The sequence below is a fragment of the Buteo buteo genome, chromosome 16 (assembly GCF_964188355.1).
Source record: "Buteo buteo chromosome 16, bButBut1.hap1.1, whole genome shotgun sequence".
Classification (NCBI taxonomy): domain Eukaryota; kingdom Metazoa; phylum Chordata; class Aves; order Accipitriformes; family Accipitridae; genus Buteo; species Buteo buteo.
In genome coordinates, this window is record NC_134186.1 from 26,058,937 (window position 1) to 26,085,782 (window position 26,846).

Consider the following 26,846-nt stretch of genomic DNA (forward strand, 5'->3'; position numbering starts at 1 on the left):
CCTTAATGCCAGGGCTGTATGAATTTGAGCTTCATATTAAACATTTTTAAGGATTATTCTGTTTCAGACAGCGATTCCTGATTATGTTTTAATTGCACATTCTTTGGTAAATAATACAGTTGTATCCCTGGCTGTCTGAGAGCTCCAAGTGTTCTCATAAACGTGATGGAGAAGATACTGATCCTAAAAAACAGTGCAGTGAGGCACAGAGAAGAGGGATTGTGCTATCTCCCTTGTAACCCTTCAGTGGTTTCCCGACCGTTTGATGCATCGTCTGCGTTCATTTCCCAGTAAGCGTTAGCCACTTTTGAGCCAACACGGGTCCTATGCAGGCCTCGGGTGTGCAGGACTTTGTAATTGCTGCAATGCTACATTGCCTTCTGCTAGAGTCTTTCCGTTGCAGAGATCTCTGCTGGCATTGGCAGAAGAAACTGGCCTAGCTCCATTGCTACCATATGGCAACTGGTTGATACACAGATGCCTCTCAGTCCGTGCTGCAATAGGACGGCGGGCTCCTCTGTCAATCCTCCGTGTTAGCACATAATGAAAATTTGCTTCAAAACGTTGACTCAGAAAGATGCTTAACCTTGGTTTGCGAGGGCTGCTCGTAAGTCCAAACCTCTGTCTGGAGAGCCAGGGACCCTCCAAAGCCGAACGTCTCCGGTAACGTAACCCTCTGCGGACGGCAGAGCGGGGTCCGTGCCCCTGGCAGCCGAGGCGGGCGCTTGCCTCTGCCATCAGAGCAGGTAGGATGCCGGCACCCATCTGGATGGCCATCGGGCAGAGCACGGAGCACGTCGTGCCCGTGAACAGACCTTGAGCTTTGACGAGACGTTAGCCGCTGCTTTCTGAGGCGACGTATTAACCCCGCGCTTCTTTGTTAGTGATCAAAACTAAAAGAACTAAGGTCTGCAAGTGAGAAATCTGAAAGGAAACCTAAGCCGCACGTTACGTTTTAGAAGAAACTTCATGCTGTGGCTTTCATTGGGTTTTTATTGGAGTTTGAATTGCTAGTAAAAGAAGAATCACGGAATGGGAAGTGAAGTCAGGCACTGGAGCTGGAGCACAGTTCTCACAAATGAATTTTATTGCTAGATGTTCAAGCAGGACTGATCCGAAAAGTACCAGAAGATCATTACCGTTCACAGATTGTTGATAGCATCTTGGTTTTAGGATCCTTCCTGAACGATCCTTCCCGAGTAAATTGCATGGAACTTATTTTACTGCTCCAGAAGGCTAAAGGACGGAGGCAGCTCTGCCAGGACTTAAAGCAGAATTTTGCAGGGGCCCAGGTGATGCAAGCTTCAGGGCTGTGCCAATAAAGCCATAATGACGTTCCTCAGTACTGTACACCTCTCGTGAATAGCTCCTGGTCTGGTGGTTTTAGTGTGACAAAGCTGTTTCGGTGTTAACGGATGGGATGGGAGCTCTTCAAAACCAGTATACCCTATCTTAATGCTTGTGGAAGTTTAAGATTTCCAGGTATAACAGGCAATATTAGAAGTTTACCATTTTCACCTATTACGATTACACGTTCCCATTCCAGGATTCTATACACACACACGTGGAAAATTATTGCACTCTCAGTTTAAAAGCTAAAAAAAAAAAATTACAACAGGGTTTTGGATCATTTTGTAAGCCAAATTAAATAATTTACATACATGAGCAAACGTATATCCACCTTTACAATACGTAAAAAGCTTTGAAAGAGCAAAATGATACAAAGTTGCTATGACTGGCCTGTACAATGCAGTTGTTATGATTCTGGCAGTTCTGTACTCAGAGCGTTACTCCAATATTATCTCACGACACCTGACATGAACTTAGGAGTCTATAAAACCGTTTAGCAAGCAACAGTTGCCTTCAATATGAAGATGAGAGATGATGGTTAACACCGGACAATTCTGAGGTTTTGTTACTCTTGTCTACCGGTGATCCTCACTCAATGAGTGACAGTCAGGTGGTGCTCAGCATGCCTGAAAATTAGTCTTCAAGTGTAATTTCTTTTCCAATTAGAATGAACACATTTCTGGGATTTCTGGGAAAATGGGATTTTAAAATGAGACGCAGCAAAGAACCAGTAGAACAACCAACTTTGTGTACCTTCTCGTGACCCCAGAAACCTGTAAACTTTTGTACCTGACTCTAGGAGTAAGTAATTAAGTTATTTTGCAATGCTTTCATGATAGGAAATTTTTTTTTCTTCCTTTTCATTGTCGTTTTCAGAGGGTTGTCTAAATGTGAGTGAGAACAAGGGGATCTGAACGCTGTCCTTGATTTTGCCTCTGATGTGTTGTACTTCTTTGGAAACTTACTCTGTTCTGTGCCTCAGTTTTGCCAGTAAGAGGGGGTTCAGTGCTTCTGTACTTCATATTGCAGATAGTGATATTTTATTCATATTTTTTATCACCTTGTGATTCTTAGGTAGAAGGCTATATTCAGATACAAAATATCACTTCTTTACAATTATTATTTCCATGCCAAAACTCAACAAATAAGCTTTGTGAAGCCAAATCTCAGTGTTGTTGGCCCAGCTTTAGTTAGTACTGCATGTCACTGTAGGGAAAAAAATTGTACTTCTTGTTCTTCCTCCTACAGAACTCCTGATAAACATTTCAAATGGCAGTGGTGTAATTATCTTTGATTAGTGACTGTGCTAACTTTAAAATGAAAAAAAAGTAAAGTAGATGTTGATTACCAAGCACTAATGTAGTGCTTTCATGCACAGCTATAATTCTACTCATGAATATACATTAATCTTATGCATCAGTTGTTATCTTTATCTACAATCAAAAGACACTAACCAATGCAGCTTCATTCTGTTCTATGAAACGTAAAGGAAGCACAGCAATGACCACAGTGCAGGATATTTCTGGATGATATAAAATCCTTAAATGTCTTTTGAGCTTTGCTGTTTGACACAAACCCTCTATTTTTTTCCACAATCAGAATGCTTCGGAATAAACTGTTGCAGAGAAGGTAGCAGCCAGAATAACACTGAGAGAGAGATGAGAGTGCAAGCGAATGTGAAAGCAGAGGCTAGAAGCAACAGGGCTGGAAAATTATGTGGGATGAGGCAACCAAGTAGTGCATTTCTGTAGAGTACGTGAATGCTTAGCAGGAAAAAAACCCACCTAGAGTAATCTGGGGAGGTGGGGAGAAAGTGACCTATAGGTGAAAAGGTATGAAAACAAAGTGCTTGGGTTAGGACTTATACAATGTAATGCTGATACATCTATTACTATCAACATCCGAACTAATTGTCTAAATTTCTTTTCTAGTCAGAGGGAAGAAAAAGCCACTTATGCAGCATGATGCATTTCTTGTTGGAGTGAATAAATACAAGCAGATGAGTTGTGCTCCAGAAATGCTCATTTCTCTCCACTCTCATGGGAGTTTACTTGACTAGCAAAAATGCCCATGGCTACAAGTGGGGACATCTAAGATAAAATGAATCTCGTTACCAGGGTCCTCCCCAGCTCCAACACTATTACTGTGTAGTTCTAAAGTTAACAAATAGCAACGAAAAGCTGCAATTAAAATCAGTGGGTTTCAAACAAAACCTCGAGTGACAACAGGTTCTAGAGAGCCTCTGCTCTGCTGCCATTTTTTCCATCTTTTACCGTATCCTACCTGAGCACCGTGCAGGCTGAAATGCTGGGCTAGAAATCGCATATGCTGCTCCCGCTAATTTCCAGACCAGATATAATTGTTGCATCCAGCACGGTGGGTGCTCCCGAGGGACACGAGTGCTGCGGGGCTCAAAAACCCAGAAGAGCTCGTTGCCATAGTAGCCTCCCATGGAGCATTTGCTCCTTTGGTTGCTTTTCTGATACATCTCAATCTTGTGCTGCTTCAGAGTTAGACTTCATTCCATACTAGGCGATATCACCTTTGATTGAACCTGTCAGATATCCCTAATCAATTTTTTAAATATCAGTTCTCACGTGCAGTGTGTTAGGGCAATCTAAATGTTTGAATCTAATTGGAAAGGTGCTTTTTTTTTTTTTTTTTTTTTTTTTTTTTGCTTTTCCCTTCAAACGGTCACAGAAGGTAAGAACAAGAGCTCAGTGAAAACCGATCTGGGAAGAGTATAGTCAGCACATTAAGGGGTCTGTTCTGAGTTCTCATTTTCCACTCTCATTATTCTGACTGATCTTTGGCAGAGCAAGGCAGGCATGTGGGCTGTATTTCCAACCCGAATTCTTTCGACAGCCGTGCAGCAGACTCTAAGATGGCAATTAATTGTAGCACTGTACAACTTAAACATGTCTGTGAACTGCAGTAAATGTGCGACTCTTCCCCTGGGTTTTCTAAAACAGATCTCTAAGTTCCTTACGTACACTCCGTGTTTTCCTGCGGAGCTGAATCTGACAATATGCTCTCTTTGCAACGATAACGCTTATAGGGCTCGGCGTTGCAGCAGGGACAAAGACACGGAGGTTCTCCTCTCCTTCAAAGAACAACGCAGAACGGTGGTTGCATTTCACAGTATGTCGCTTCACCACACAATTCGGTCCCGTCAAGTTGTTGTATACAAGAAATGATCATTTCCATCACTCTGAAGGAGTAAAGCCAACTGCCTAATGTTTTCATATGGGTGTTCTTGTACCTTTCACATTGAAATGCAAAATGTCATGTTATTGCTTCCCCAAAAGGTACTGTGAGTAATTCTGATGGCAAGTGGAGGGAGGGGAAAATACGGTTTCAAAGCAAGTTCTGCTAGCTGTTTTGTGACAATGTAGATTAAAAGGTATTCACGAGAAAAGCGGTGTGATTTCCTCTACTGGCATGATTTGGCGCCATGGTTTTAAGTGGACTCGGTGTTTTCAAAGACAAAATTGTTTTGTATTTGTCTTTAAAAAGGTCTGGACCAAGAAAATAACGAGGTAGAATTGGGAAGCACAGTGGCTCAAGGTTGCTGTCTGCATACATTTAATCTGTCAAGATAAACCCAGGAAGCACTTGGTTCTGATTTTTCTTTTGGTAATTTCTCATCTATTTGGTAACTCTGAATGCATTAGTTAAACTCCTATTTTAAATGAATATGAGATGAGTTTTAGGTCTTATTCACAATTCTGACTTCATAGCTCAAGCCCATCACTACTAAAAGATTGAAGAAATGTACAAGAATGATTCATTCTAAGAATAAAAGCCCACAATGAAAACCCAAGCCAGCAGGTCTGTAGGATGCTTGAGCCTTGCCCAGCATACTAGGTTATCTTCAAAAAAATTCAGCAAAATTGCCTTTTTTTCCAGGTGACATCTAGGACACAGCTTTTCAAGGTCAGCGAACTGCTAAAGTTCATCCGGCCATTCTCTTTTTTAAACATTTTGGGAGATGGGAGGGAGCAGAGGGAAGCTGCTGCCTTTGTGACATTCTCGGTTTGTTAAGCTAGATTTGCCATTGTATCTTGCCCCCTTTTTAGACTTCTTTATTCTTCCCAGGCTTCCAATTTAAGCTAGTGACTGAAGGCAGAAAAGTGCTGGTTTTACAGCAATGACAAGAGAGCTGAGTTCAGCCAGTTTTTCATTTAAAATCATCCTACACCCCCAAGCTGGATTTACATTGGGCCTGAATCCCGTCTGAATAAGACTCTTGACCTTTCTGAGATTATCATGGTGTGGGATGGACAGGTTTTCTCAAATTCATTGCATTATACATGTAAGAAGAATAAGGTACAGATGCTTTGCTGGAGTTACTGTTTCTGGGAATGTACTTTTAAACTGCTCCTATTCTGATTTCATATTCACGTGGACAACATATTTCCTTTGCAAAATACAGTTGTACCCATGCAGCTAATTTGATTTCTAACTATCTTGTAAAACCAAGAAGAGTTTTTCTTCCTTCTTCTCATTAACTGAATTCAGTATGTAAGTGTTGATATTTTCTACATGGTGGCAACATGCCTGTAATGATGGGGTTATGATACTAGCTCAGTTGGATTTAATGTAATGCTTTACAGTCAGTGGCTTTGAAATCAGGAACATAGAGAAAATAAAGAAGATTAAAACCAATTGGACTTCTCTTTTCCCCCTAGTTGCGATAATAAAGCCTGATATGCACATTGCATGCACTGACATAGAGCACTGCAAAGCCTGAGCCCTTGACCTCGCTTCTGTAGGTGCAGAGGACTTTTGGACTCAAGAAAATGGAGCATATTTGCTCTGCTATGCAGAACAGAGTGTGTTATCCCCTGGGGCTATACAGAAAGACCTGCTTTTTTGTATGCCAAAACCAGACCAGAATTAATGTGTCCTCTAGTATATGGGGTGTCACATTCTCTCACGTAACAATTAGAGCAAACAAAGGGATAAAAATATAAAAGCAAAGGTTGCAGGTTCATACGTCAGAGTTTTAACATGTATCTGTTAATCATATGTTCAGTGTTAGACCAAGAGCACATATATGAATGCAGTTTGACTTGTAACATTGAACAAAGCCTGGTTATTTATGAGTCAGAGAGGCAAAACTCATAATATAATTGCACTTGCAAAACAAATACGCTATTATTTGATGTTCATTTAGACCAACCCTTCCTGAATAAGCAAGTAGATAATTCATGCATTCAAGTCTCTGTGTCTAATTGTGTTTGTGCGTGTAGTTACATATTGCAATTACTGTTCATTGACGCTATGCATGCATTTTTTAAAATCTAACTTCATAAATTCATATGTCTAATTTTATTGCCTCTCACGGAGGTATCTGAATCTTGTGTGTATATAGAGATAAAATGACTTCTAACTGAAGGTGGCACGGTCAGACCCACCAGTTATGTACTGGTTTCTCTTCAACAAAGGGTCATTTGGTAAATGAATAAACCAAGAAAAAAGTCAGTTTAAGGGCTGTCCATTGCACAAGGAAGTGACATAAATAATGTTCAGATGAAGATTGAGAAGGAGAGACTGACCCTTAAAGTTTGGGCTGGGTTTTGGTAGTAGCTGGGATTTTTCCTTGACTAATGGCAATTCATTAAGCTCTGAGCTTCAGATGACCCTAAGTCTCACCACACAAATATGTACGCTCAGGCCTTTCATGTGGGGGTAAAAAAGTCATTTTGCCCTTTAAAATTTAGGTCTTTTTTGACTTGCCCATAATGGAGTTGTAGGTAGTACATAACTAATCTTCATGCTAAAAATTTACCTTTTTCCTCAAGTGAATAGGGTTGGATTTTGATTTAAAAATGCAGATCACTTTAGAGTTACAGTTCAGGGACTGTACAGAATGATATTTGGAGTACAAAATACAGGATAAAAATTAAAATACTACCTGGTAACGTATACTACAGGAGAATGCTCTTTAAAATGGTGTTAGTCAAGATAAGTCAAACTGTTGAAAATGTACTTTAATTCCAGTACTTTAAAAAGTAATCAGGTCTATAAATTAAAGGTGAAGGAGGAGATAAGTGATTTGAAATCTGAAAAACTGCAAAGTTGCCAGCAACCAGAGCAAGACATGGAATTCTTAACTAAAAATGAGCTATTGAAATTTGGAAAGTGCAGACTCTGGACAGGTCAGAAGAATAAATGAAGTCTTTATGACAAATTGTAGCAGATGAAAATGATGTCACCAAAAATATTCAAGCTTCCTTTTTTACTTCTTTTCTCTTCTTAACATGTGTATGGGTATAATAATATATATAAGTATCTAAGGCATGTTAGTGTTTGTGAACTGTCTTGAAAGTTATCGATACTCAGTCACAGATCTATGTGAACAAAAATCTGAATTTCTGTTCACATTGGTTTTAGGGTTAGAGAAAGAAAATTTCAAGGGGAAAAAAAAGTTAATTTCTTGTCACCTACTGACTTCCCCTTTAGTGTCTGAAAATCTTTAATTCAGGCATGGAAATATCTAGTCACTCATATTATGCTCCTGGGAAGACCTAAATTTTTCATTTGTTACTGAACATGAGCATGCCACTGGGGCTATTTGGATCACAATGTGAAAATGCCTTGATGTCCTCCAGAATCATGTTGCAAAAAATAGTCGAAAAGATAATCAGCAGAGCTAGTTAGGGGAAGAGTTTCTGTGATGTGCTTCATGGGATCAGGGTGAAACGAGCCAACATTATAAAATTACTGAAAAACCACCAGCAAGTAACCCCTTTGATCCCTTTTCATCTGGATATGTGCAATCAAGACTACTACAACCACCTATATTCACTTTCCTAAAGCATCTGTTACCATAATATTGGGGTACATGTTATAGTATTTATCAAAATATATTATGATACATCAAATAAATTTCAGAAAGGCATCTCACTAGACAGGATTCCAAAGCACTTTACATAACCACTTTAAACCAGTCTAGAAATACAGAGAAAGTCTCTGTTGGTGCATGGGGAACCACCTTATTGGCATTCAGCATCACACAGATCCCAATTACTAGAGAAAGCCCCGTTGACTCCTTTTGATGTACACACGCGAAGGAAACTGCAGTACTACAGAAACCATTTCCTGTAATTGTGGCTAGTGAATTTTCTTGTAATTGCAGAATGCACAAAGCTTGACTGATTTATTTTATTTTTTTTTTAAATGGCCAAATCTAAAATATAGATTCTCCAAAGCCTTCCCAGTGACTAGTTAAGCCTGCAGAGGCCTATTTGTCCACTAACGAGGATACCTCAGTAGTCGTCCACCGAGCCAACACTTAAGTCTTTTCTTTAGTGAGCGGCATGGTGCTTAATCTCCAGCAGGATTCAGAAATGAAATTTTCCCTTCCCCATAACATCTGCAAAGACTGATCAAATGAATACTCTTAGAACAGAAAGCCAGGTGAGATTTCATATTGAACACAGGGGAAAGGGAGAAGAAACGTGCTCTGTATTTCCCTTCTTTTTTACTTACAACCTGGTGTTTGTAGCTTCCACTCGGAGGATGAGAAACTGAGCTTCAAATCCTCCTATTGTTTGTTTAAAGCAGGACTCTGCTTCTACGAGCAGGCGCTTGCACAGTCTGAGATAAAGTTCTTAAAATTCCTGCTATCGAAGCCTTCCTGCAGCCCTTTCCTTCTTAGGAGGTGAAACTTAAGCCCATCTCCTTAGGATTCCCTGCCAAGAGTTTAGATAATTGAGAGCGCCAGCTTCTCTGGATTAAAACAATTTTAGCTCTTGTATTGGGAAGATTATGGCATGGACAATAGGAGGGCACTTAGGGTTAGGTGTGGTGAAGCTGTGCCTAGCTCTCTTATACGGACCTAGTCACTGAGATTGCTTTAGTCCCTCATCGGTAAAAATGCAATTGGTGTCTCAAAGATTTGAAGTTATACAACAATTTGTAGTAGGAAGTATAGAAAAATATTTCCAATATAAATTTTATATCTTGATGATTGTGAGAATTGGGGTGTCTTCAGCACGTGATCTCTTCTAAAAAGATGGAGCTGTCGCAGTTGCCTGAGACCCGATTCTCTTCTGTTTAAGATGGAGAATGCAGTCAGCTCCTGCATGACCCACTTCTGCTTAGCTCTGGGTTTGGAACATCCTCAGAGAATATCAGGACCGTAAGGATGTACCTAGATTGCATGCTTATTCCCTTTCTCAGCTGGAAAGAAAAATAAACCTTTAAAGGGAATCTGTAATTAAGCATAAGATATAATCAAAAGTAGGATAGATAGATAGATAGATATTAAGTAACAGGTATTAGCTCATTGTTTAGTGGATCCAGTAAAATAAATATATTCCCTGTATAAAGTCAACTGTACTTAAAACTCGTGCTACAGCTGTTTCATGGTATTATGGTAGTCATGGTACCATGTTTCATGATAGTCAATATGAGACTATATTTGGCTTCTAAGCATCATTAGGAAAGAGAACCAAGCCCTAGCTGGTTGTCGTGTTAACTTTTTGATTAAGAGTGAAATTTGATATTTGAACGAGCCTCTATTTTGGCAAAGTTCTTTGTTACAAGGGCTTCCTTCTTCCTCTTTCTTTATAATAGGTCTCGGGAGTTTCATGAGCAAAAGACAAAATTCTTTCTGCGGGGTCCATGAGCACCTGTAGTTCTGCTGTCCTGATGGACATCAGATAGTATATCCAACAATGAAGAAGGTTTTAATTTTAATCATCCAAGAAATTTTTGTGCTGTCTGTAGTAGGAGAATATCAGTTGTCACCCAGGTAGCGTGTTTATAATGGTCACAGAAATACGATTATAGCTTCCTTTCCACCCACATCCATTCACACACATATTCAAGATACCATAATACACCTTAAATAATTCATACCTCTTTTAACTTTAGAGCCCATAATAAACTTTGTACATTTTATTTTGCATATGTAGTTTTTACTGATTTAAAAACTTAGGAGGAGAGATGTTTTCTGTTTCGTTTAGGGTAAGGCACGTTGTTCAATTTTTAAGAAATGGTCTAGACTCTTTATGTAACTGTCCATGTTTGGGCTGAAGAGTATGCAGAAATATCAACCTCTTGCAGCACCTAAATGTCTTCAGTAGCTTTGTGTGTACCCAGTTGCTCTGCAAATCAAGTCCTGGCTATGAAACATAAACTCTCAAGAACTTAGCTATGGAAATTTGGCCCTTCCACTTATCCCTGTCTAAATTTGGGTTAATAGTACTTATCTAATTCACATACCTGGCTAATTCATTAATTATTCCATTCTGTTAGCTCTTTCAGAAGCCTATGATCATGTTCATTATTAGTCTAAGCCTTTTTTTGTATTCTGCTGCAGGAGACTGGAGTGTCTTTACAACTTTTGGTTATCTTATCTTCTCTGACAAACTTGAGAGAGCTATGGAGTTCATTCCCGGAGATTGTTTGCTCTGGGAATCAGTAGGTAGGACTATGCAGGGATGTCTAATTTCACCAGATGTGTGAGATGTCCCATGGGATAGCGCGAGATGGTTTGGTTTACCGTCCTAAGTGAGTAACTCGCAGCTCTACTGCCATTTTTAAACAGGTCTAAACAATATTGTGTCTTATCTCTCCAGTATCCAAGCAAAGATTTTAAAGAGATCATATAGAAAAGGCTACATGTATTAAAATGTAATAATTCTTTTTCCCAGCGAAGGTTTTGTCACAGCCAATGAAAACTCCACACACCACTCCACTCCACTATCTACTCTAGTTTTTATCACCAAATGGAAAAAACGTTCTGTTCATGCCTATTATACTTGTTAGCCAGCTGTAGTTATTATACTCTAGAAACAGGCTGAAGTCTAACAGAGAAAGGGGCCTCCCAATCTTTTCTTGTGTGCAACCTGCAATGCTGACAAGGCTGTGAATTGGTAGCCTAGCACAGGTAGGCTGCCTAGGATAGACAGCAATTGCAATGGTGGGGTTTTGTGATGAACACGTTCTACTAGAAATGTCTGTGTGCTGCAAAGCACACTAAAATCTTGTGATGGAAAATAACAGGTTTCTGGTTACTAGCATCCCCGTCTGCATTCAAGCTAGAATCCTGCAGATGAGAGACTTTGTCTCCTACTACCCATCATCTCACTGTCTCAAAGGAAATCGTTGGGTGAAGAAATAAAGACAGAAATAATAACAGACTTCATTGCTCTGGCCTTAGTATGTCAAGAAAATAAGATTGTCAGGAATATTGGAACAGGACAGTTTCTTTTGCTGAAAAACTGTCGGAGCAAATTGCACCATTAGCAACTAATTAACAGTTGAATATTGACAGTTCAGTAAGTGTAACTGCTGTGTGACCCGTACCTATCATTTTGCAAGGCTGCCTTTTGCAAGCAGAGCGAGCTAGAGGTTAATACTATACATTGGCAATGAAAAGAAAAAAAATATACAAATAGGAAAATCCTCTTGGCTTCCTTATGACAGCTCATTTTGAGTTTTTAAAAGGGCCTGAAAGAGGAGCTCCTTTAGAGAAGAAAGTGTATCAATTTGCACAGACGCTGATTCTGCTGTACAACTGCTTCCTTGGTACAAAAGGGCTGAGATCTACTTCAACTGGTGCTTTGAAGTTAATTCTTTAAATAACCATAATCCCCAAAAAAGAATGAGAATTATTTTGATTCTCAGCATGGTGAGATATTATTAATTTTTCATTTTAAAAAAAAATTTATAATAGAATATATCACAGTATCCCCTTTGAGGCTTTTTGCATTACAGTTGTTCCCTCGGTAGTGGACTTTATCATATATCGGGCACACAAGTAGAGAGTCAGCAACATAGGGGAGAATGTGAAAGGGGACTGGTGCTCTCAGACATCATTTATACACTTTGTACTTTATCTGGCACTCATCACAAACACCACATTATAATCTAAAAACTACTATGGTCTTCTCAAAGAATTTGTAGTACCAGAAGAGGGAAATTTTCCCAGTTTGGGTCTACATTCCCTGCCAGAAAACAGATGTATGGTTTGCACTTGCAGGAAAAGGAATGTACCCCGACCGAAACCGTGAACAATGTTTGCTTGCGTTTATAATTGTAAGGTGGAACAGATGGTGACAACTTAGTTGAATGTGAACAGTCCATTGAAATAACCTAAATTGTCAAGCTATTCTTCTATAGAAAGCAGTCTATGCACCATTCGAACAAATTGAAAGTAGCCTTCATGTTATTGAATCAGTTGGAATTGCCTTACGTCGTGAGTTATGCTGGGTTTACAGGGTTTTGCAGAGTATAAGCTGTTTCATTTTGGTAGCTGTGAATGCTCCAAAGCCAGGGAAAAAGTCTTGCAAGTTAACAAAAAATCCATAACCATTCTGCTCTCTGACTCATTTTGCTGTGGAAAAACTTCTGGGCAGATATCTAATGAGATTAACAGCATTAACAAAAATGTCATGTCTTCAGTTTTGAGCCCAAGGACAGAGTGCTCTTATCAATAGGCTCCAGATCTGCAAGCAAGGCAGTAGCCCAGATCAAAACAAGCTCCATCAAAAATATTGTTTTCTACTTTTGTTAATGCAATGTGTTTACACTCAGCATTTTAAAAGCAGGTGGCCAAACGTCTTTGTGTAGGCATGGCGTGCAGAATGAGAATAGGCCGATTGAGTTTTGTGTGAAAGATTAAACTTTCAGAGTCTCCACGCACTGCCTCAGAAGCAGGTAAGGCACTGACGGCTGCTCACGAAGGTCCCGCTTCATGAGTGTACCTCGGTATAAGGGACCTTATAGGCTCCCCTATACAAAGCGAGAAGAAAATTGTACTTGCAGGACGCAGTGTTCGTGATAAAGAACTCAATTGCATTGAGCAGAGAGATACCCGAGATAGCCTCTAAAGATCTTAAGGAGAGGCTGTGGCTTAAATCCTACTCAGGAAAGTAAGGAGGGCTTTGAGGTATAAGGAGTTACTGGGAGGTAACTTGCTTCTGACGTACCAAAGCAGCTGGTTTTGTGATAAACTTCCACGCGCCTGCTCTTTTCCTGTGATAAATATGGTGGATGCAAGGTGGCTTATTTCTTTTTTGTGCCTTTATGCATCTCTCTGATCAGGGATATGAACACTTTATTTTTCTGTTATTCCACAGCAGCTGTTTCTGTGCCTGTGCTATTGTACTGCCTTGGATTCCTCTCCTGCATCCAGTTAGGTGTACAAGTGGCTCCCACCCCTCCACAAAAATGAGAGAGAAGCCAGCGTCACCCCTCTACCCACGTGCCACAATACTCATCTGATATTTTGACATCCCTTTCCTACCTGGTCAGGAGCAGAGATTTGAATCAAGTGGTCCGATACTAAAAGTGAACGTCCCAACCGTGACATTACACATGATTTTGAGCAGAGGTCCTTTTGAATATCTCCTTTAGAAATCACTCTACTGAGTACTTAACCAACTAGCCATTGGAAGCTTACTGCAACATGCAGATTCAGGGAAGTAACTTCTATTTTCACCTGCAAATTCCATGTGAACAGAGGAAAAATCTCAAATATTTATTTCATCCCTCTTTACCTAGGAATGGCACCTCTGTTTCTTATATGTGGAACTGATAATATATAAGATGAAAAGAGGGGGATGAGTTGGAGATAGAAAGCAGGTTTTTTCAATCTTAATCCATTTATACTTTAGAGCTTTTTCTTTCCTGTATTTCTATAGGAATGCTGAGCACTTGCAAAAATACACTAAGATTTCAAAATTAAGGTGGAAAACTTTTCCTGAATTACTGCTCAAAAAGGGTGAAGAACTATGTTGGCACATTCAGGTATTTTTTAGTACCAGATAGTTAATCCTTCATTCTGAATGGCTAGCAAAGGTCTAACATTAGTAATCTTTAAATAATGCATAGCTTATTCTTAAAGAACTGTAAAGACATATATAAATTTTGCATGCTGCCTTCATTTAGCCTATTAAATTGCATTTAGCAGTGGTCAACAGCTGAAGTATATAGCACTTTTCATATTTTTTTAAAGAATATAACGAATCTAATATTCTTCCTCTTGACACTTTTGCCTCTGAGTTAAATAGAAGCAGGAGCAAGCCCCAGATAAGTAGTCATTTGTTTAGTACTGTGTGCTTAAAAAAGGGTGAAATTCCTTCCACTGTTGGCATTCATAGTTGGTCTATGTGTGCCACGAAGACTACCTCTTAACAACCCTCGTCTGAGCCCAAACAGCTATAAAAGTAACATTCCTATATTTTGCATATATATCTCTGTGTGCGTGTGTGTGGTTGTGGCTGTGTATGTAAATAAAATTATCTTCAGGCTCTTTCTTTTATCTTGAATACGAAAATGACTGTGTTGCTCGACTGATAAGGTAAAATGCTCTTTTAAAATTCACATGCAGAGGTTTTGATAAGGACACCTCTCAAGAATAAACACACATCTTTGGCCATTGGATTTAATAAACATAGGGAAAACATCAGTTTGCTAGCCTGTAGCACATTCTAAGTCTGCATAAACAAAAGGAAGCTTAACTTATCATCATAATTCCAGTTTCTTAAAAAAAAAAAATACTGTGAAATGTAACACAAGGACTTGTTATGAGGACTTTCTTCTTTTAGAAGGAAAGGAAACCCTACTGACTAGTATGATTTGTTGTAAATGCCTTTTTGTCATTTGAAGAGCTCTTCTATAGATATTTCAGACATAGAGTCCCCTGAAAAACCCACCAAGTTGTGTTTTTTAAAGAAATGCAAGCACTAAATACAAGACATGCTTTCAGGCACCTTTTTGTTTTGGTGCTGTTACACACACAGCTCTGTGTGTAACAATGGGGGAAGAATGTTAACATGAATGAGAACAGAGGACAGAAATGCAATAAAAATGGAAATTAAATAAAAACAAGATTAGATCTATTTAATAAATGCAAAGCCTGGGTCCCTTCAATCCCGGGAGCCAAAGTAAGGATAGAGAAAGGCAAGTCCTTCAATTATTCATGGATACACATCAGCAGCAAGCAATTATTGCCTTTGGTTATAAGGATTCAGCTGGCGTTGAGCACTTAAACCAGATGTCTTTTTCAAAAAGAATCTATATAACTTTGACAAGACATTAGCACCTATCCCCAATTATCTCCTTACTGGATCCAAGCTGTCATCCAGGAAAACATTTGTATTATAGTTGTGATCAAAATAAAATATAGTGAGTTATAGTTGTGTTTATGTGGAATAGTGGTCCCTATATATGTGTACTTTCTCTTTGCTATGGTTTAATCATAATTTCGTTGCAACAAGATTCAACAAGGCATCATTTTAGGAGAAAACTCCATTTGTCCCTCCCTTCTGTGGAGGTCTGATTCAATCTTCTTCTCTCTTAAGAACCGGGTAATTGTAAAGAGGCCAATGATTCACACTTCTCAGAAGAACATGTAAGTATCTTTAAATTGCCACAAAGAGTATTCCATAAATACATGAAGGGAGAGAAAAACAAAAAACCTCTCTGCTTATTGAGAGTGATAACAAAAGAAATTAGGTTCAGTTAGCCATTTAAATTCTCCAGTATGTTTTTCTTTCCAATGTATTCGCAGGAGATTTGCATTTCCTCCTATCTCGGAGTAGCTTATCTGTCTCTCTAAGCTTTTGTTTTCACCCTCTGTTTTCTTTATATCCAATTTTAGTGTGCTTTGACACTCCTTTTCAAATAAAAATGTAAAACATTGGATTAATGAATTAGATGAAGTGTTCAGCTTACTATCTGCTCCTGTCTGTTGTGAGTTTAAAACTTTACTGGGAATGCAGAATTAAATAGAGATCTGAATGAAGTTTACGCAGAATTATCCTTCCTTCTTCCAGAAGCTGCTCTGTAAAGTCCGACGGGGCAAGCGCGCAATGCGATACCAGCAAGGTGCTCCCTGAGGCAGGTCTCATTTAAGATTGTGGCGATGACAGATGTACACTTTCCCGTACCTTAAATTCCCAAACTTTGTAGACAAACGTGCAAATGCAAGCTTTCTAGACCAATGTGACCTGGGGCCACATGTAGCGTAACAAAACAACCTTGTTTTTGAGACTTGCAGGATGGAGCTTCAACCAACACAAACTCTCGTGGCTCCCGTGGCAGTCACTGGTTCTTCTAGGTAAGGAAGGCTCCTCAGTGGAGGCACGAAGGAGCTTACGTTGTGTTGCACATGTTTTACTGCCTCTAGAGACAGATTTCACTCAATTTGGCTTGCTTTACTTCGCTGTTTCCAAGTCGGGCTGCTTCCAGAGGACAGAAAAGTACATTTTAATATATTCTAACCTGGGGCATGAGGACACAAAGATAGTTGCCACTATTTTCTCTTCTACTCTTTCAATGCTACTGAAATAGTAAAGGTAGGATGTTGAACTTATAGGTTAAGTTATTGCTTTGTAGAATAGAATAATACAAACACACGTCTCACAGTCAAAGGGATTGCGTATTTTCAGGCATGTAAGCTTTACCTCTCTCATCCAAAATCATAAGGTTATAGACAAGTGCTAAAGATTGTACTTATGAAACTGTTGAAAAATCAATCTTATCTTGATAGATAGATCATTTGCTATAAGTGATTTTTCTTTTTATCTTGCTGAGGACCACAAGGAACACAGTATCAGCCAGCCAAAGCAGGTATCTAAGCAGCTTCAGAGCATCTGATGGTTTGCATCATGCTGAGTGAAATGAGAAATTGCTACTGCTAAACTAGAGGTATGTAATTCTGTCTCGAGTTTTAAGCCAAGAATACCGAGTTTTTAGACTGATGAATGAAAAGGGTGACAGGTCACAAATAGCTTGTACTGTCAGTTAAATGACACCCAAAATAGGCCAGGCATGTCAGAGGGATGTTATTCTTGGTTCTCATGTAATCCTTGTGGACTTTTTCATGGAAGTTTAATTAATACCCCTGGTAAACAGAGGGCCTGGCAAAGGTCATCTGGAATATTTACTTTTGTTAGCAACTGTATTGCAAGGGATGCATGTTCAATATATTCTGCCTGAACATTTCAGAAAAATGTCATTTGGGCTTTGGGGATAGACTGCTGCCTCATTAAGGTTAGTGAAAAAGGAAGGTTTGGTTCTCCTGGGGACTGAAGCAAAATAATGCTTTTTTGCTTTTTTTTTCCCCTCCAGTCCAAAATAGCAGATCTTTAAACCATAAGAAATTTGAACCTCCTGTATTAACAGGCATACTCCCAGAATTTGATTAGTAAACTCTTATTAAAAAAAAAAAAAAAAAAAAAACCAGACCAAAACCAAACAACAAATTAAGACCAGTTCAATAAACAATATAGATCAAAACTCATTCCAAGTAATAAAAATCTACAAATGTAATTGAGAAAACTGTTGGGTTGCAAAAGGTGGTGCCACAGTAATAAACACTTAAGGATCCCAATGCATTTGTGACTGTGACACCTCAGTGACTCACAGCAGCTGTGAGGAAGCAAAACACAAAGGTTATAATCTGGCTCCCTGAGAAAAAGGTGTAGTTACCATGTCTGGAGTCCCTCTTCTCAGAGAATGTAAATCTTCTGGATTAACAAATTCAAATCAGGGGATGCAATGGTGTCGTACCTGCCCCAGGAAGCCTATACGCCCAGATAGCCAAGTAATCAATCAAACACAGCTTATAGCCCATATTCCTTCTGCCTCAAGCCATTATTTGTTACCTTGGAGAAAATCAGCACAAAGACTGGTTCCTCCTGTACAGACTTCCCAAGTACATCCTCTCTGCAGCTTGTTTCTACCTCTGTGCTCTGGCACTACAAAGGTAAAAGCACTCTTTTTTCATTCTTCTTTTGGAGCATATCCTTTCAAACAATAATTGAGCATCCAAGAAAGAAACACTTGGCATTAGAAACATAAATCTGGAGGGAGAAAAAAAAAGAAGGCAACAAATTAAATCCTCCTCTTCTCCAGCAAAGAATACGGCTTTTGTTTTAGTGAACATCCTTTATAATTCAGATATGCTGCTGCAGCACTCAGCCATGCCAAACATCTATTCAAAGGGAATTCCTTTTGATTTTCCTTTTATTCCATACCTCATACAATGTTCCAAGACAGCAATCATTAGCTGAATGATTATTCAGTTGGATAGTCCCACCATTATCTTAATTGTTCATCCAACCTTGCTGCAATCCTTGCAACCACCACTGCTCATTTCAAAACTCCATTTTCAGCTATTGGGTGGAAATAAAAAGCTTTAACCTTGGGGTAGAAACAGCAAAGGAAAAAATCTTATATTAAAGATTTAAAGGTTATTGAAAAGAGCGGAGAGAAGAGGGAGGAGCAAATGATGCGGTTATTAGTAACCATCTACAATCAATTGTAACACTGAATGAACAGATGCTGTAAGATGCTGATACAGATGCACGTTATCACGCTAAAGGTTTGGAATCCTTTATCTGAGATCTTCCCTAACTTTTGTAGGAAAGGACATTTCTATTATATATATATGTATTATATATATTTGGTCATGGGTATTGCTGATGGTTTTAAATGCGTCTTCTATGAAAGGATCATCTATTAAAAAGCCTATAGTGCTCCTGACAACTTTTTAGTGGTGAGTTAACAGTGCATATTGATGACAAATCCCTCTGCAAGCACCTCTGCACCGATTCATAGAAAATAAAATTTGGAGCAAAGGAAAAATCTAAGCAAAGACTGGGCAATCTGCAGAACATTGGAGCCAGTGGGATTAGCTGATTAGAAAAATATTACCGCTGAATCTTATGATAGGTGTGCTGTTTCTCATCACTCATAATGTGCCAACACTACTGCATTCTTCTAAGTGTTGCCCTTTGTGTACTTCCAGTTTACAGATTGCCTTTGTGAGCAGGCACAAGGGAGGTGACAGCAGGGTGGAGGTTTTTTCCTTCTCTGATATACTTAGTACCAGCTTCAGCAGAACAGCAGTCTGTGGAAGTTTACCTACTTTTAGCACCCTTGGTTATAATGCTCACACAAGTTTGGCGTGGAAATCGGTGTGAACTGTTTGCAAAATGGTTGCAGAATACAGAACAGTATTTTGGTTACGTGATTCTGTTTCTCTTACTCAGTTTCAAGGATTTAGCTGGCTGAAGGATTGAGATGTGATAAACAAAATAGTGGTGATGACAGAGCGAATGAAACCTAGGGATCCCAGTAACAAGCTTAGAGATGCCACACATATTGTCCCGGAGGTGTACTCTTACTTTCTCAGAAATTTATCCAGGAAAAGAAAAAAAAAGAAAATATGAATTTAGTGATGTACCCATTTCTTCTGAATGTTAGGCAACTCACTTGAGACAGTAGTTTCAGCTGAGGATTGCAAAGAATCACCATAGCCTATACCCAGATCAGCTGCTTCATTGAGCTGCACCTATTCGATCATCAGATTTTGGCTGCAAGATACGCACGCGGTTCACTTGCACGTTTGTTGCCAACTAGCACCGCTCTGCGTTGATGCCAAGTCCAGTTCTTGGAGACGCGTTACGCATTGGTGACGTGCACGCACAGGGCTTGGGCACACCGTGGTATGTGCCTGTGTTGCTGTTCAAGTTCTGACAGATGAAGAAACAGAACAGCGCAGGTAACGCATTTTCACCCCAGCACCACAGGAAACCATTAACCCAGAGATGATTTGCTCTTCCTTAAAGGAAGATTGCCTCGGCAAAGGTGCGGTCTCATTTTTTCACCCCCTTTCCCAACTCATACCTTACTTTCTGAACAACTCCATCGAAAATGATGACTTAAAAGAGGGCGGCATCTATGCATAACATTTTGTCATTTTCTCTAATTTTCTGTCTCTACTTTTCTAATCACTGCCAATGCTGTCTTCAAGTCTCAATTGCTCTATTTTTTATCTAAGCCTACACAAGCTATTTCTGTGGTAGTCTTCTGTTCATTTTCCCATTATTTCTTAGCTAAAACTTTCCAATTATTTTGCCTTTAGTTAAAAGACTTCGCTGTTTCAAATTCACCCTGAGCAACTTCATTATTTTCCTTTCCGGCTATCTATCCTGTGTCAATTATGGGACCATTTTTTGCTATGTTACCAGAGCAATGATACTCCAGTCCAGTTTTCTAATACAGTGATAATGGTGTTTGACTGACAATTTTTTTTTTTTAATTGCTCATGGATTTCAATCCAATTTGTGAAATTTCTTTGTATTTTAAATGTCATGAAGAGGAAATGTGGTGATCTTTTAAATGAGTGGAGGACATGAATACCAGCATCATTGCCACCCTGTTAACTTTGACCTCACTTTGCATGCTGACAGAGCTATCTACTGTAAAAAGGGATCGATACAAATGGCTGGTTTTTATCGATAATTGTGCCTAGTTAGTGGCATTTCTGAGGCACTTGACACCACTGCATCAAAGAGCCGACCTTGATATAAGAATACTCATTACAGTGAGAAGAATACTGAGAATAAACATCTATTTTACAGGTGCTTATTTCTCATATTATTTTGTAATCCTTCATGTTTACAATGCATAAGTTATTATTAGAAGCATACCTTAACCAAAATAACGCTTCAGATGTTTTGGAGATACTTAGGTCTGGAGCTGAGAACAATATTTGCATGTAATAATTGCCTCACTGATTAATTAAACCTAAAGCTCAGGCCTAATTTCCTTGAAATTTCAAGAAGTCTTTTAATCTGGAGCCAAAATTGTCGCTTTTCAGATTCCCCTCGTGGTTTTCATTGTGAGGTGCTATGCTGCAGGGGGATGAACAATGCTGATTCATGTTCCTTGGTCTGTGTGATGCATCGTAATCAAATTCTCATTCTTTCTGTAGGAGCCATATATGGCAGCTAACAAGGTAGAGCAAAGCGGCATCTTTGGGGAAAGGAAAATGGGAGAGAGACCCAGCTTGTGTTTCCATGGGTTCTGAAGCCTTCCCGTGAAAAGAAAGGCAGAGGCATGTCAGTCGTGGAGGACGCAGCCCCCGTGGATGCAGGTGGGAGTCACAGAGATGTAATGTCTAAACTACTGGGCGGGGCTCAGAGAGTTGGAAGTCTGTATGAACTAAATAGTTAAAACATTACTTTAATTTAGAAATTCAGAGATTTCCTAAAAATGCTGTCAAAACCTAATGCAAGGGCTGGGGTTTTTTTCATATAAATTATACTTGTTTTTTCAACCTTTAGAAGGAGGTATCACCTATAGTACAAATACTATACTATAAATACTATACTAAGATAGCACGAAGTTGCCGCAGGTAACTGGCCTCTTTTCAGTTTGCTTGAGAGATCCTTTTTAGAACAAACAGTGTTCAGAAGGGGACCTTATCCCATGGTGAAAGGAAAAACAAATTAAGGGAAAAGAACTGCATTTTGGTCTTTGTGACCCTGTTGTGTTGACAAATGCCCAAAGCAGGAGAAGTACAGCCTTTGGCTTTCCTTGATGGCTCCAGCAGGTCTGACAATGCCCATTCCTCTCTGTCAGAAATTTCATAGCCTGCTTTGAAAGTGCAAGAACTTTGCCGCCACTAAAGCCGCAAAGGGGGCCTTTATTTCAAGCCGTTAGAGGTTTGGATTTCTACTGAGAACACAAAGAGTTGTATGTCCTTTGGCGGTGCATGCGGTACATGTACGTATATCCAGTACATGTCTGTTTTCAGATAATTAGAAAATATCAACCGACCTGTTAGTTAAATTCTAATGGGGTATGAATCAGAACGCAGCCTTACCTGCCTCGCACATTGTTGTTGCCTCTGCAGCAGCTCTCCGTGAAATGGCACGTGCCAGGAGTCTGCAAAATTTCAGTGTTGTTCGGAGGTGATTAGGAGATAGGCTCCCCCCCCCCCCTCCTTACCTTGCTGTTAGTCATTCAATGCATCTTGCGGGGTCTTTTGTAGCTTAATAAAATAAATGCTTTGCTAGTATGTTTCATAGTAATGTACATGCATAGGTTTTGTGCTTCCTACAAGCCATTGCTATTAATTTACATCAGGAAACAATTTTCCTTTGCAAATATACAGCAAGAGAAAACCATTGCTCAAAGTCACTGCATTCTGAGTAGTCATATTAAGAACTGTCTAATAGTGAGCTCTTTGGAAAATAAGAAATTTGTTTTAAGTACTATTATCCTTTTGATGCAAGTGACTAATGAAAGAATGATATATTTTGATTAAGTGTAGAAACTGGTGATAGAGTCAGACATCTCTGATGAATTATGTTCAGTCACGAGAATGTGCTGTTTCAAATGTGAGAGGGATATAAACAGCAGCTCTCTGCTCATGGCTGCAACTCGTTTCTGCAGCAAGAACGCCAACCCTGAAGGTGGTTCTTCGTTCTCTTCTGAGCTGTTTATGGAGAGAGAGATGCACATATACACATATATCTCAGTGCTCAGTCTTCTGAACACATTAAAGCTTTCTCTTCCAACAGTCTTTCTGTTGCCAATTCCCTTCCTGAGCTAATTCTCTCTTTTTCACTGCAAACCTGTGTCAGGAAGGTTTAGCTCAGAATCTACCAAAGTTGCTCTCTTATTATTTCAAATGGCTAACAGGAGATAACTAGCTCATACAAAAATAATTTCTCACCGAGAAACTTGGAATAATTTAGGAGAAAGTTGAAGACTGTGTTGTTACTCGTATCTGGGGGAGTTTGTATTTGAATAACACCAATTAAAATTGCCCTTAGAAATAGCTGAAGTAGGAATAACTTCTGAGGCCTGTGTTGCTTTCTAATTATAGCTTGCTCAGAACTCGTAGTCCCATGGCACTCAGCACTAACAGAAGTTAGAAATGGCATGCACCTCTTACATGACTTTCACCGAATATTATTTCTGTCTTGCATTGAATTTCTAGTAGTTTGACTGCTCTGTCAATGGGCTGCCAGCATTTCCTCTAGGAATCAGTTCTGTACACTTACACATTTTTTTTTGTCAGAAAGGTTTTCTGCTCCAAACCCAATGCTTTGCTGTTTTTTGATATGATTCAGTTGTTTCTAATCTTCTCTCTTTGATGTTTGTATTTTTAGCTGCTGATATCTCATTTAGACCTTACTTAGTCATATTCATTCTGTTTAGCCCTTTATCATTTATTAACTCCTGGCTCCCAACAAGTTTTGCTGCTCTTCGAATCAATGCCAAAGGTTCAGTAGTAGCTTTATTGCTGCAGAAGTGGCAGAGAAGGAGAAGAACTAGCTATTTTCTGAGTTGGGGTATGCCATGGTGTGACTGAATTTTCCACGTGTTAAAATACTCTTGATAGATCTGAAAGGCATCCCACATGCATAATAAAATTATTCCGAAGTCGTATCAAGGCAGGAGAGGAGATGGGTGTTGTCCATGTTACTGGCGTTGTCATCACCAATTCTCATCCTTTGGGATCTTTAAGCGGACGGCAGAGCCTCGAGCAGCCTTTGGGGTGCTCTGAGACCGTGTCACGGCGACAGCAAGGAAGGGAACCAGCTTTATCAGCTCTCCTGCGCTTCCTTCTGATGCAGCAGCTGGTACTTGCTCAATAGGGGAAAAATCTGCTTTGAATATTCCCACTTCAGTCAACCAATACATTTAAATAAGAGCGAGTTGCACTCTGCTTCTTCAATGAATGCTCTTCCTTTCACAAGGCGAAGTCGCTACGACTTCCCTACAAGTAACCTGCTGAATTTGCTTTTCAATGTATCTTCCCCCACCGCTTATTTCCAGGTGCTTTCCTTCAGCCTTGCAACTTCCACAGGGTTTTATCTAAGGAACTAATTTTAGGCTCCAGCTCCTGCAAGCTGAGATATCGACACAGACTAAGCCCAGAGTCCTGACGGAGCAGCTAAGATTACCAAAACATTAAATTTCAGTAAGATGAGAAATCTATAACCGGAGCATACAGGTCATACCATCTACTTCACTCTATCTGTTGAATAAACACAAATCAGCAGGGAACATATTACGTTTAGGGTGCTCTATTGTCTTCTCATTTTGTTTCCAGTTTACGTACAAGTCTGTCTGTACAGGCACGGACGGAGCAGCACAGCTAAGCTCCAGAAGGCAACGGACGGTTTTGCCGTGTGGTGTTAGTGAGTCAATGGGACATTTCAAAGTGATATTTATTCTTGGACACTTGTTTTTCAAGCAACAAGCAACTTACCCTCCTGGAAAGGGTTCTGCGACTACAGTATTTCAGGTGTTCCCCCCCCAGCACAAACTACGCGCAGACTTTGTCTGGCTTGAGGCACCGGTGTCAAGGGAGCATAACTGCGTGGATTTTACAGCAATATTCCAGGGTGACAGGCAGGTTGCTGAGAGCTGAACACGACTTCTGATCTGCTGACCGGGTAGGTGTTCGAGTTCAGTTCCATTGCTTTTTTTCTTTCACAAGTACGTGGTTCTCCCGGCTGTTTTATTATCGAGTTCTAGCAAATAAATAAATAAATGAATGAATGAATAAATACATATGAATAAGATACCAGAGAAAAGCAGAACATTTATAATTTAAGAATAAATAATAAAGTTGCTGGAGGGTAAAAATACCATGAAAATTATTAACAACAGTGGTAATGCCTATTTAAAATGGTAATGAAAAGCAGTCTGCTCTGTAACTAAACTATTAAATAAAGGCCCAAACAACATTTTCAATCAAACCAACACCACTGGTATTACCTAGCTTGCCCCGAGTTTACCTGAGGACCTGGTATTTTGCTTTCCTGCTTATTGCATTCTGAAGAAGTGCCTGGCAGACTCATAAAGTTCACAGACACCATCTGATGCTCTTCTCTGACCACTTGTTTTGTCAGTGTCGCACCAGAAGAAATTTTTTCTTACAGGATGAGCAAGCCTATTAAACACAGAGTGGGGACCAAAATTGAAACTGGAAGCTGTTGGTATTTAATAAAACGGTCACGTACTGCTTGCAGCAGAGTCGGTATGTGTTTTGCCATTGGTTTGAAGGGAGCAGGATCTGGAATGTGGTACATTTTGTTGCAGGGCATGGCCAAGTATGCTACAATTTGCGGGTCTACTCAGCCTCTAAGAGGCATCTAAAAAGTGCCGCAATGCTGTTTATTGTCTTTAGTAAGGTCGTGCCTCCTTTGGTGGATGGTGTGGGATGGTGCCTTGCCCCGTTCCTGGCTGCCCCGGCTCCCCTGCCCTGCGGGGCAGCCCCTGGCACTCCCGGGGGGATTTGCTGGATGCTGACGGTCTTGTTCTGGTTTTTCAACAGGTTAACGCAAAACGGAAGCGTCTTCATCTGTATATTGGTACCTGGGTAGAAGCTGGGTTGTCTCGGGCTTCAGAGTTCTGTTGTCGCCATGCTGTGAGTAACTCCAGCAAGACGTGGCTCAAAAAAGCAAGGATCAAAAGCTGGAAAGAGAGCTCTTTTGGCTTCAGTTAGTGCTGCTCAAAGCCTGGGCATTTGGAACTAAACATTTGGACTTTGCATTGTCTGATTTTCTTCCCTGTAGCCAGTCTCCCTCCTCCCCTCTTGCCAGAATTTGCATTATGGTCTTTCCCATCCAATCCCCTCACTGTTTTTGTTTTGTTTTGTTTGTTTGGGTTTTTTTATGAGAGCTGGTGCAATTTATCTCAAAATACTTGAAGCATAGATGAATCCAGCTTTAAAGAACTCGCAGGGGTCTGCCACAGGGGGCCCAAGTGTTTGCAGAAGGCAGAGAGTCTCCAAGCAGCTGTTGCTGCTCCTCCAGCAATGTGCATGGATATTAGGAAACGTATTCTCTTTGTAGCTTCTTCCTAGAAGGCAACCGCTCAGTAAGGTGGCATTAACTGGTTTTAGTAGCAAAAACCAGAAAATGAACGATGGGGAGCTGAGCGGACTCAAGCAACGAGTTGCAAGAGGCCCAGAGAAGAAGGGTGCCATGGCAAGAGGTGACGGACTGGATGAAATCGGAATCCTTCAGTGACCGAGACGCTGCAAAAGCTCTATAGACTCTACAATGTAAAGAGGTCACACAGATGGAAGACGCTTTCTATCTATCTCATCACAGTTTTCTTAGCAAAACGAGCTGCCTCTTATCCTTTGCTCCTGAAATAAAGAAGGGCTGATGCCTGTTTTTTGCATTTTTAGACACTACTCTTTTGTTAAACTGTGCTTTCTGTTGGGAGAAGTAGAAGGGAAGGGCCATGAGAGTCGCCCTTCTTTCTCTTTGTGTGCTCCTCTCAAAAGGTCTTGCCCGAAAGCTGCGCTCAGGGAGTATGAAATCCAACTCTTCAACGGGTTTCACCCCAGTCCCACTCCCCTTTCAACTGACACCAGCACTGGGGGAGCTGAGCTGAGCTGGGGACCCCAAAAACCACACACGGGGCATAGCTACGGCCGGGGGGGCAGAGGCCAACAATTAGAACATGGTGGGGGGGGGACTAGATCATCGATTAGCATATGGGGTTACTTGAGGTCAACTTTACTGCCCGATTTTTTGCTCGGGGTCATCCGAGGTCATCAATTAACACATGGGGTTACTAGAGGTCACCAATTAACACATGAGGTTACTTGAGGTCAACTTTACCCCCAGATTTTTGCTCGGGGTCATCCGAGGTCATCAATTAACACATGGGGTTACTAGAGGTCACCAATTAACACATGAGGTTAC